The sequence below is a fragment of the Anopheles funestus genome (assembly GCF_943734845.2).
Source record: "Anopheles funestus chromosome X unlocalized genomic scaffold, idAnoFuneDA-416_04 X_unloc_110, whole genome shotgun sequence".
Classification (NCBI taxonomy): Eukaryota; Metazoa; Arthropoda; class Insecta; order Diptera; family Culicidae; genus Anopheles; species Anopheles funestus.
The window spans coordinates 1-12,500 of NW_026045051.1; positions in this window are offsets into that span (position 1 = coordinate 1).

Here is a 12,500-nt window from a genome sequence, read left to right on the forward strand (position 1 = left end):
CTTACACGGCACGGAGACACAGTGATGCTCGCCCATCACAGTGTACAACGATCGAGTTTGCTTAAGTGTCTGGGTACCTACACACCAGACACAATGCAATGGCCACGGATCCACACAAGGCACATCACATGCAGAAAGCTTCACCAGATTATGACACATACCACACTCTTGTAACTCGTCGTCGAAGGGGCGTTCAAAGTGCCTTACGGCTAGGGGAGATCTAGCACGGCACGGAGACACAGTGATGGTTGCCCATCAAAGTGTACAACGATCGAGTTTGCTTTCCGCGCAAGCGTTCTAAGTGTCTGGGTACCTACACACCAGACACAATGCAATGGCCACGGATCCACACAAGGCACATCACATGCAGAAAGCTTCACCAGATTCTGACACATACCACACTCTTGTAACTCGTCGTCGAAGGGGCGTTCAAAGTGCCTTACGGCTAGGGGGGATCTAGCACGGCACGGAGACACAGTGATGGTCACCCATCAAAGTGTACAACGATCGAGTTTGCTTTCCGCGCAAGCGTTCTAAGTGTCTGGGTATCTAAGCACCAGACACAATGCAATGGCCACGGATCCACACAAGGCACATCACATGCAGAAAGCTTCACCAGATTCTGACACATACCACACACATGCAACTCGTCGTCGAAGGGGCGTTCAAGTGCCTTACGGCTAGGGGAGATCTAGCTCGGCACGGGGACACAGTGATGGTCACCCATCAAAGTGTACAACGAACGAGTTGGCTTTCAACAAATTCTGACACATAGCAAGCGAGCGACCGAGCTACACCGAAGGCAGCCCATGGTTGGTCACTCGCGGACGATCATCAGTAATGATCCTTCCGCAGGTTCACCTACGGAAACCTTGTTACGACTTTTACTTCCTCTAAATCATCAAGTTCGGTCAACTTCAGCCATGCCAGCTGCAGCTCACGAAGGAACCGCGGAAGGTAAGCCTCCAGAAACCTCACTAAATAATCCATCGGTAGTAGCGACGGGCGGTGTGTACAAAGGGCAGGGACGTAATCAGCACTAGCTAATGACTAGTGCTTACTAGAAATTCCAGGTTCATGGGGACCGTTGCAGTCCCCAATCCCGACTAGATGGGCATTTTAGTGATTTCCCGTTCCTCTCGGAATGGGGGCGCCTATTGGCGAGAACACGCTGCGACCCACATTGTAGCACGCGTGCAGCCCAGAACATCTAAGGGCATCACGGACCTGTTATCGCTCATTCTCAGCTTGCTAAACACAAGTTGTCCCGCTAAGCAGGGCAAACGTAGCCGACGACCGCCCGTGAAGGCGCCGCCCGGCTGTAACGTCAGGTGCGCCCGGAGGCGCACTGCTGACAGCGTTCTAGTTAGCATGTTTGAGTCACGTTCGTTATCGGAATTAACCAGACAAATCATTCCACGAACTAAGAACGGCCATGCACCACTACCCTTAAATTTGAGAAAGAGCTATCAATCTGTCTTACCTCGATAAGTTTGGACCTGGTAAATTTTCCCGTGTTGAGTCAAATTAAGCCGCAAGCTCCACTTCTTGTGGTGCCCTTCCGTCAATTCCTTTAAGTTTCAACTTTGCAACCATACTTCCCCCGGAACCCGATTTTGGTTTCCCGGAAGCGACTGAGAGCACCGAATAGGGGTAGCGTCTCCCAATTGCTAATTGGCATCGTTTACGGTTAGAACTAGGGCGGTATCTAATCGCCTTCGATCCTCTAACTTTCGTTCTTGATTAAAGAAAGCATCCATGGCAAACGCTTTCGCTTCAGTTGGTCCTACGACGGTCTACGAATTTCACCTCTCGCGCCGTAATACCAATGCCCCCAACTACTTCTGTTAATCATTACCTCTAGGTTTCTGACAAACCAACGAAATCGTATAAACCGAGGTCATATTCCATTATTCCATGCAAGATTATTCTCGGCCAACGCCAACCCCACGGGGGGGCCGGACGCTTTGTCTTAGCCTGCTTTGAGCACTCTAATTTGTTCAAGGTAAATGTGAGTATCTTGAGCACCATGAGGAGCCCGTGCCGGAGTTAACCGGTAGCACGGTACTCGTTCACAGAGTAACGCCCAAGTACACCATTGTGAGTCGCAGCCGTGAGCGCGCGCACGAACGGCCCCGGCGTGTAACCGGGCGCCCGTGGCGGTCACGTGTCTGGACGGGCAATCAACTTCGAACGTTTTAACCGCAACAACTTTAATATACGCTAGTGGAGCTGGAATTACCGCGGCTGCTGGCACCAGACTTGCCCTCCACTTGATCCTTGTTGAAGGATTTATACTCAACTCATTCCAATTATGGACCATCGTTAGAGAGGTCCATATTGTTATTTCTCGTCACTACCTCCCCGTACTGGGATTGGGTAATTTACGCGCCTGCTGCCTTCCTTGGATGTGGTAGCCATTTCTCAGGCTCCCTCTCCGGAATCGAACCCTGATTCCCCGTTACCCGTCGCAACCATGGTAGTCCTCTACACTACCATCAATAGTTGATAGGGCAGACATTTGAAAGATCTGTCGTCAGTCGACAAGCGACCATACGATCTGCGTCCTTATCCAGACTTCAACTCAAGCCGCCCGGAGGCGATTGGTTTAACTAATAAGTGCACCAGTTCAGCTACCCGCGAGGGCAACAGTCCCGGCATGTTGCATGTATTAGCTCTGGATTTTCCACAGTTATCCAAGTAACTAGTGGTAGGATGATCTTGTGAATTATAGCTGTTATACTGAGCCTTATGCGGTTTCACATTCATTTATGTTTGTACTTAGACATGCATGGCTTAACCTTTGAGACAAGCGTATATTACTGGTAGGATCAACCAGAATTCGTTCCACTACAGACACACACTCGCTTAGTGGGAAATAAATTTCCACACAACTCTCTCTCTCTAGAACCATATGGAATGGCTCTTTGGTGTTGGGTAAGGCACCAATTTGTTGGGGTGTAACGGTCACCACCAACTTTAAGTTTGTTAGGGCACAACGGAAACCACTAACTAAACTTTAGGAAACTAAATTTCCTCACACATTATCTCTCACCATATTAGCACTAGGTGCTATCCACGATTGTACAACGTTTCAACTCTTGAATCGACCGTAGGGCCGCGGAATTGCTTCCGGGCCCCTATTCTCGCTATTAATTGTTCATCTCTTTCAATACATCGAGTTCGTTCCATTGGGTAGTTCGCATGGCGAACGTTTTGATGCAGCCCCCTGGGGGACCACGGCACTTTACACCGGGTATGGTGTATGCGCAACCTACAGATAACAATAAACCCCTTATGCGTGTGTAAACCGATGTTGGGCTGCTCAACATCTTTCATGGTTACATCACTTGCACCAGAACCCACGGTGCCGATTTGGTAATATGTTGTACATTTACTCTCAAGATGTACGCTTCGGCCCCTTATTCAGGGGCTCAAGCTATTACCAGCAAGAACAATCCTCATCCAGACTTGAACTCGAAACACCCGCAGGCGAACGGTTTAACTAATAAGTGCACCAGTCTTGAATCCATGCGTCGGTGGAAACAATGCCGGCGTGTTGCATGTATTAGCTCTGAACTTAGCGAGTGATTGCCTTGCAGCTGTCATACTGAGCGTAGAGCGTGATTATCGCTCACTTGAACCATGTTGAATGGCTCTTTGGTGTAGGGTAAGGCACCAATTTGTTGGGGCGTAACGGTCACCACCAACTTAAGACTTGCTTATAGGTATTTCAACGTTTTCAACTCTTAAATCGACCGTGTTTCATTATCATCTCTTCTTCTTATTAAATGCATCGAGTTCGTTCCATTGGGTAGTTCGCGTGGCGAACGGTTTGATGCAGCCCCCCGGGGGGGACCACGGCACTTTACACCGGGCATGGTGTATGCGCAACCTACAGATCACCAATATATTTGTGATCGATAATGCACACTTCTTACACGACTGACCAGTCGACAGCGCTGCCTTCCTATTATGCGTGTGTAAACCGATGTTGGGCTGCTCAACATCTTTCACGGTTACATCACTTGCACCCGAACCCATGGTGCCGATTTGGTAATATGTTGTACATGGTCTCAAGATGTACGCTTCGACCCCTTATTCAGGGGCTCAAGCTATTACCAGCAAGATCAATCCTCATCCAGACTTGAACTCGAAACACCCGGAGGCGAACGGTTTAACTAATAAGTGCACCAGTCTTGAATCCATGCGTCGGTGGAAACAATGCCGGCATGTTGCATGTATTAGCTCTGAACATAGCGAGTGATTGCCTTGTAGCTGTCGAACTGAGCGTAGAATGTGATTATCGCTCACTTGAAAGGGTCAAGCCCTTTCGAGTCGTCCGGTTTTTACGCCAGACGACTCGGTTCACCATCTTTCGGGAAGGGACCGTCTCGGTCGCAAGCTGCTCCGGTCCCCAAACAACCTGCGACAAATGATAGGAAATGCCGACATCAATACGTGTTCAGTTTGGTTTATCGCTCATAGGTCTTTTTGACCATCGATCCCTGATTATAACTCTCAATTAAACAGTCAGGAGAGTAAGGCATGCCCATCGATATCTCATCGACAGGCGATACCGCAAGAACGGCCAACGACACATCAGGTGATCGATTATTGCTACGACTTTTGCTTAATCGTTTCCACTCCTTAGAGAAAGAAACCCCCGGGGACCGTCTCGGTCGCAAGCTGCTCCGGTCCCTAAACAACCTGCGACAAATGATAGGAAATGCCGACATCAATATGTGTTCAGTTTGGTTTATCGCTCATTGGTCTGTTTGACCATCGATCCCTGATTAAACTCTCAGTAATCCAGTCGGGAGAGTAAGGCATGCCCATCGATATCTCATCGACAGGCGATACCGCTTGAACGGCCAACGACACATCAGAGGATCGTATCTTGCTACAACTTTTGCTTAATCGTTTCTTCTCCTTGGAGAAAGAAACCCCCGGGGACCGTCTCGGCCGCAAGCTGCTCCGGTCCCTAAACAACCTGCGGCATCAAATGATAGGAAAAGCCGACATCAATACGTGTTCAGTTTGGTTTATCGCTCATTGGTCTTGTTTGACCATCGATCCCTGATTAATACTCTCAATTAGAAGGTCGGTAGAGTAAGGCATGCCCATCGATATCTCATCGACAGGCGATACCGCATGAACGGCCAACGACACATCAGAGGATCGTATCTTGCTACAACTCTTGCTTAATAGTTTCCACTCCTTGGAGAAAGAAACCCCCGGGGACCGTCTCGGCCGCAAGTTGCTCCGGTCCCTAAACAACCTGCGGCATCAAATGATAGGAAAAGCCGACATCAATACGTGTTCAGTTTGGTTTATCGCTCATAGGTCTGTTTGACCATCGATCCTAGAATTCAACTTTCGAGTAAGGCATGCCCGTCGATATCTCATCGATAGGCGATACCGGTAGAACGGCCAACGACACACATCTAGGATCGCATTTACTCTTCCTTGGATGGATAACCAATACCCTAGGACCGTTTCATCGCGAGCTGCTCCGGTCCTCAAACAACTCGCGAACCACCGATAGGATGATATTAGGAATGGCCGACTTTCATCCTTTAACTCTCAGTTCTGCTTACCAAAACATAGGTACTTGGACCTTAAAGACCACTATATGTTCCCCGATCGGGGGCAATCGGAACGTCTATCCATCATCAACATCGTTTCACTCATTCCGAACCACCAAATTGGACAGACAGTACCATATTCACCAACCGATTGCTTCAACTTCGCAAACTGTATGGTAAGTTCTACTAATTTCACATCTTACCATCGACTAATAGTGCATAAATCCACTTGGAAATCACTTTTCCTTGGTCCTCGGACCTTCTACGACAACGTCCAACAAATATCCGAAGTCGTTTCCCAACTTAGACCAAGCATTTCGTATCTTTACTTCTAATCGATTTTTTCTCTCATAATTGACGATCAAAATCTAAAAACCACATTTTGAGCCAGAAGCAGTCGTCCGATCGTCCTGGGGGTAGTCTCAATCGATTTAGAAGGGCCCAATTCATAAAGATACGTACTCAGTCAAATTCATGCTTCTGGCTCACCTACCCCCTATATAGAAAACGAAAGCGTACAGGCGTGGAAAACGTGCCATTTTTCTCCATCACGGACTTTTTTTTTCTCGTTGCACCGACTCTAGTAAAAAAGTGAAATTTTTTACTAGTTACCAACTTTTGCAAATTATCATCGGATATCACTTTTCATGGTCTATAGTAAGTTCTTATCACGTTTTAGTAGTTTTTGAAAAAAAAATTTTTTTGAACTTTTCAAAATTTTTCAAAACAAAGTTTTTGTAGGCGGTTTTGTGTATGGAGGGTTACTAGTCTCGGGGTCACTGTTTGACCAAAAAACCACTATATATCATTCGAAAGGTAATTTCAAGGGCTACAAAAAATTGTTCTACGGCACCCCCCTCCGACGTCTAGTATTCGAGTTATTGGCCAAAAACCATCACTTGAGCGATTTTTCGTTCAGGGTACCCGACTCTAGTAAAAAAGTGAAATTTTTCTCGATTGACCAAGTGTTGCAAATGACCATCGGATTTCACTTTTTATGGTCTATAGTGAGTTCTGATCACGATTTGGTACTTTTTGAAAAAATTTTTTTGACGCACTTTTCAAAATTTTGCAAAACCAAAACTTTTTAGGCGGTTTTGTGTATGGAGGGTTACTAGTCTCGGGGTCACTGTTTGACCAAAAAACCACTATATATCATTCGAAAGGTAATTTCAAGGGCTACAAAAAATTGTTCTACGGCACCCCCCTCCGACGTCTAGTATTCGAGTTATTGGCCAAAAACCGCAACTATAGCGGTTTTTCGTACAGGGTACCCGACTCTAGTAAAATGATGCGATTTTTACTAGTCTAGGAACTTTTTGGTCAAAAAATCAAGTATATGTCATTCGATAGATAATTTCAAGGGCTACCAAAAATTGTTCCACGACACCCCCCTGCGACGTCTAGTATTCGAGTTATTAGCCAAAAACCGCAACTTAAGCGGTTTTTCGTCCAGGGTACCCGACTCTAGTAAAATGATGCGATTTTTACTAGTCTAGGGAACTTTTTGGCCAAAAATCAAGTATATGTCATTCGATAGATAATTTCAAGGGCTACCAAAAATTGTTCCACGACACCCCCCTCCGACGTCTAGTATTAGAGTTATTAGCCAAAAACCGCAACTATAGCGGTTTTTCGTCCAGGGTACCCGACTCTAGTAAAATGATGCGATTTTTACTAGTCTAGGGAACTTTTTGGCCAAAAATCAAGTATATGTCATTCGATAGATAATTTCAAGGGCTACCAAAAATTGTTCCACGACACCCCCCTGCGACGTCTAGTATTCGAGTTATTAGCCAAAAACCGCAATTATAGCGGTTTTTCGTCCAGGGTACCCGACTCTAGTAAAATGATGCGATTTTTACTAGTCTAGGGAACTTTTTGGCCAAAAATCAAGTATATGTCATTCGATAGATAATTTCAAGGGCTACCAAAAATTGTTCCACGACACCCCCCTGCGACGTCTAGTATTCGAGTTATTAGCCAAAAACCGCAATTATAGCGGTTTTTCGTCCAGGGTACCCGACTCTAGTAAAATGATGCGATTTTTACTAGTCTAGGGAACTTTTTGGCCAAAAATCAAGTATATGTCATTCGATAGATAATTTCAAGGGCTACCAAAAATTGTTCCATGACACCCCCCTGCGACGTCTAGTATTCGAGTTATGGGCCAAAAACCATTCATACTTGAGCATTTTGCTCATTTTGCCTGTACGGGTACCGGGGACTAGTAAAATCAGGCCAATTTTACTAGAGTAGGGGTCCTTTTTGGTCAAAAAAACAACTTTTGCTCGTTCGATAGGGAATCGATAGGGCAACAAAAAATCGTTCTACGACCCCCCCTTCCGATGTCTAGTATTCGAGTTATGGGCCAAAAACAGTTTATAGCTAATTTTTCACTCGATTTTTCACCAAGTATCGCACATTACTCCGGTTCTATACATTGGATCGTCAATCTTTAAGATTTTATGGGTAGTTCCAACTGTTTGCTACATTTCATCCATACATCACCAACCGATTCAATGTCTGTGCTAGAAGTTATTAGAGGAATAAAAAAATTTACCCTTGGCTTTGGACCGTAGAGTTTTACCCATTTTTGGCCCGTATTTGCCCCATAGCTCCGCCGGTATCCAAGATATGGCCACACTTTCTTCTGGCCATGGCTAGATGGCACTGGTGGCTAAATTTCTTCCATGCACCACTAATCGCTACCATGTCTGTGGCCGGAGCTATTCACGAAAGCGCCTCGCGCACTCTAGGATTTTTGGTCCACCTGGCACCATTTTTGGCCCGTATTTGCCCCATAGCTCCGCCGGTATCCAAGATATCGCCACACTTTCTTCTGGCCATGGGTAGATGGCACTTGTGGCTAGATTTCGTCCATGCACCACTAATCGCTACCATGTCTGTGGCCGGAGCTATTCACGAAAGCGCCTCGCGCACTTGGTCGGATTTTTGGTCCACCTGGCACCATTTTTGGCCCGTATTTGCCCCATAGCTCCGCCGGTATCCAAGATATGGCCACACTTTGTTCTGGCCATGGGTAGATGGCACTTGTGGCTAGATTTCTTCCATGCACCACTAATCGCTACCATGTCTGTGGCCGGAGCTATTCGACGAACAACCATCGCATTTACCTAGGTACTTTTTCGGATTTTTGGTCCACCTGGCACCATTTTTGGCCCGTATTTGCCCCATAGCTCCGCCGGTATCCAAGATATGGCCACACTTTCTTCTGGCCATGGCTAGATGGCACTTGTGGCTAGATTTCTTCCATGCACCACTAATCGCTACCATGTCTGTGGCCGGAGCTATTCGACGAACAACCATCGCATTTACCTAGGTACTTTTTCGGATTTTTCTTCCAACTTGCACCATTTTTGGCCCATATTTGCCCCATAGCTCCGCCGGTATCCAAGATATGGCCACACTTTCTTCTGGCCATGGGTAGATGGCACTTGTGGCTAGATTTCTTCCATGCACCACTAATCGCTACCATGTCTGTGGCCGGAGCTATTCACGAAAGCGCCTCGCGCACTTGGTCGGATTTTTGGTCCAACTTGCACCATTTTTGGCCCATATTTGCCCCATAGCTCCGCCGGTATCCAAGATATGGCCACATTTTCTTCTGGCCATGGGTAGATGGCACTTTTGGCTAGATTTCTTCCATGCACCACTAATCGCTACCATGTCTGTGGCCGGAGCTATTCGACGAACAACCATCGCATTTACCTAGGTACTTTTTCGGATTTTTGGTCCAACTTGCACCATTTTTGGCCCATATTTGCCCCATAGCTCCGCCGGTATCCAAGATATGGCCACACTTTCTTCTGGCCATGGGTAGATGGCACTTGTGGCTAGATTTCTTCCATGCACCACTAATCGCTACCATGTCTGTGGCCGGAGCTATTCACGAAAGCGCCTCGCGCACTTGGTCGGATTTTTGGTCCAACTTGCACCATTTTTGGCCCATATTTGCCCCATAGCTCCGCCGGTATCCAAGATATGGCCACACTTTCTTCTGGCCATGGGTAGATGGCACTTTTGGCTAGATTTCTTCCATGCACCACTAATCGCTACCATGTCTGTGGCCGGAGCTATTCGACGAACAACCATCGCATTTACCTAGGTACTTTTTCGGATTTTTGGTCCAACTTGCACCATTTTTGGCCCATATTTGCCCCATAGCTCCGCCGGTATCCAAGATATGGCCACACTTTCTTCTGGCCATGGGTAGATGGCACTTGTGGCTAGATTTCTTCCATGCACCACTAATCGCTACCATGTCTGTGGCCGGAGCTATTCGACGAACAACCATCGCATTTACCTAGGTACTTTTTCGGATTTTTGGTCCAACTTGCACCATTTTTGGCCCATATTTGCCCCATAGCTCCGCCGGTATCCAAGATATGGCCACACTTTCTTCTGGCCATGGGTAGATGGCACTTGTGGCTAGATTTCTTCCATGCACCACTAATCGCTACCATGTCTGTGGCCGGAGCTATTCGACGAACAACCATCGCATTTACCTAGGTACTTTTTCGGATTTTTGGTCCAACTTGCACCATTTTTGGCCCATATTTGCCCCATAGCTCCGCCGGTATCCAAGATATGGCCACACTTTCTTCTGGCCATGGGTAGATGGCACTTGTGGCTAGATTTCTTCCATGCACCACTAATCGCTACCATGTCTCTGGCTGGAGCTATTCGACGAACAACCATCGCATTCACCTTCTTCGGTGCACTTCTTCGGGAATTTGGTGCAACCAAGTATTCACTATAACTTTGTCATTTTCCGTCCATCGGACATGCGATTTTGGGTTTTGATACTTGATACCGCACGCTACAATATGTTCCTCCACGACCATGTGGTCCGATGCTTCCAACAGGAGCTATTCGAGGAGTACCGATTTTTCACCATTAAAAATGCTCGTTTTTGCACCAACTTTTGCCTATAACTCAGGCTGTATCGATCGGATCTTCAATCTTGAAAAAGTTTTGGATAGGTGGCATCAAATGCTACATTTCGTTCTTCCACGTCAACTTTGTCCGATGTCTAGCAAAAAAGTTATTCGCGAACCAAGTCCAGAACCCATGCAATGGCTGCCCACATTGCATACATCACGGCGGTTAACTCTCGTTACTCTATACCGAGGACTTGGTACTTTTTCAGGCATTCGTTGCTACTTCTCGGTTCATGATATTCGTTTACGGTCTTCACTAGGGCATTTGGTGCTCCTTATCGGTTCATGATATTCGTTTACGGTCTTCACTAGGGCATTTGGTGCTCCTTATCGGTTCATGATATTCGTTTACGGTCTTCACTAGGGCATTTGGTGCTCCTTATCGGTTCATGATATTCGTTTACGGTCTTCACTAGGGCATTTGGTAATGGGCTTCCCACTTTCTACTGATCGATCCATACTCACTTGCGTGCACCTAGCCTAGGAAGGTTTCCTTGGGCTTCCCACTTTCTACTGATCGATCCATACTCACTTGCGTGCACCTAGCCTAGGAAGGTTTCCTATGGCTTCCCATCTTTCTACTGATCGATCCATACTCACTTGCGTGCACCTAGCCTAGGAAGGTTTCCTATGGCTTCCCATCTTTCTACTGATCGATCCATACTCACTTGCGTGCACCTAGCCTAGGAAGGTTTCCTATGGCTTCCCATCTTTCTACTGATCGATCCATACTCACTTGCGTGCACCTAGCCTAGGAAGGTTTCCTATGGCTTCCCATCTTTCTACTGATCGATCCATACTCACTTGCGTGCACCTAGCCTAGGAAGGTTTCCTATGGCTTCCCATCTTTCTACTGATCGATCCATACTCACTTGCGTGCACCTAGCCTAGGAAGGTTTCCTATGGCTTCCCATCTTTCTACTGATCGATCCATACTCACTTGCGTGCACCTAGCCTAGGAAGGTTTCCTATGGCTTCCCATCTTTCTACTGATCGATCCATACTCACTTGCGTGCACCTAGCCTAGGAAGGTTTCCTATGGCTTCCCATCTTTCTACTGATCGATCCATACTCACTTGCGTGCACCTAGCCTAGGAAGGTTTCCCTTTGGTACCGACTTCCATCTACGCACTCGATATAACCTAGGTACTTGGTACCGATGATGGTTAACACTCAAGCATTTCTTGCATCCTGCGTGCAAGGTACCAATTTTCACTTCTTAGGTACGTTTATGTGCCCGCATTAATCCAATATCGCTCTGATGGCCTTTCGCATTATTTCATCCGATAGCCCTTGCCAAAAGCTACCAAAAGTTCCTCCACGGCCATGTGCTCCGACGCTTAGTTTAGGAAATATTCGAAAAAATTCAAAATAGGAAGCATTTTCTTATTGGAAAATCACCTTAAATCGATGGCCATTTTTTGGGCAAAAACTTTAACGTCTTCCCGACTTTGCGGGAATTGCGAATTTTAGGCACCCAGAGAAAATCTTTTACTTTAAGGGGGCGGCCGCGAAGTTGCCCAAAGTCTCGGACACAAAAATTCTCAAGTTCCCCACTCTAGTAAATCGCCCTATGAGTATCTCCTGGCCCGCGAGCTCTGCGAGCGGGCCAGCTTCGGCGATTTTTGCCTTTTCGCCTAGGCGGTTCTTCTACGAAATTGGCCCACAGCTTTTGGTCAGAAAGCTAGCATTTGTTGCAACAGTTAGGTACTTGGTACCACATTTTGGTATCCATTTGGGCATTTGTGGCAACTACTCGGTACTTTGGCCCACATTTCGCTCTACTCGGGCTTCTATGGTGGTACTTGTCGGTACTTCTGGCCAACTTAGGCCAATTGGGTGCAACTTGTGGGTACTCTGTGGGTACTTTAGGGCATATTGTGTCTTTCGGGTGAACCTTCGCGATACTTCATGGGTACTGATGGCCAACTTAGGAACATTCAGTGCA